A 953-nucleotide genomic window follows, 5' to 3' on the forward strand; every position below is an offset into this window, starting at 1 on the left:
CATGCTGAAAGTAGACTATTGACCAAACATGATTGCCACTCATTGCCTCTTTTGCAAACCACAACACCCCCCAAAAGAGAGAGAACAAAAGGGAATGCCCTGCCACAGAGGCAGGGTGGGATAGGGGGAATGGGCAGTGGGAGGGACACTGGGATCCGTGGTGGTCGGAAATGGGCACTGGTGGAGGGATGGGTATTTGATCATTGTATAATTAAAACCCGAGCACGAAAATTTGTAAGTCTATAACTGTACCTCATGGTGTCTCACTAATAAAAATTAAAAAATTAAAAAAAATAAAGTGCTGCTTTGTATTTTTCCATGTATGTATTTATTTGGTTGTTTTTCTAGATGGTCCTCTAAATTTTCCCCTCTGTGCCTATCATTCATATATTTGTTTTATGATTATTCACGATTTGTGTGTTGAATTTCCCATATATATAATACACTTTAAAGTTGGTATCAATGACTATTAGTATCAACTAATAATCATTAGGCTTGGATTCTATTATTTTCTCTCTCTGCTTTTGTGTTCTGTTATTATCTTGCATTGTTCTTATTTACATTTTTCATCGTGCATTACTATTTATCATCTTGTCCAAGGTTTTATATTTTTCTTAGAAGAATTAACTTAAACAATTTTTATGTAGGAGTACTACTATTTATTCAGCCACTGATTATGCTGACTGAATTGTGCATGAACTCCCCCTTACTTTTATTCCCCCATTTTTTATGATCTTTTTTTAAAAAATTTTTTAATAGTGAAACATCATGAGGTACAGTTGCAGACTTACACATTTTTGTGCTTGGGTTTCAATTATACAATGATCAAATACCCATCCCTCCACCAGTGCCCATTTCCAATTTTCCCCCATTTTTTATAATTTTTTTTATTGACTCACCGTGAAAGCAGTTACAAAGCATTCGGGATTAAGTCTCGGTCATACAATGAAACA

Source organism: Sorex fumeus, unplaced genomic scaffold (assembly GCF_029834395.1).
Source record: "Sorex fumeus unplaced genomic scaffold, SorFum_2.1 ptg000073l, whole genome shotgun sequence".
Taxonomy (NCBI): domain Eukaryota; kingdom Metazoa; phylum Chordata; class Mammalia; order Eulipotyphla; family Soricidae; genus Sorex; species Sorex fumeus.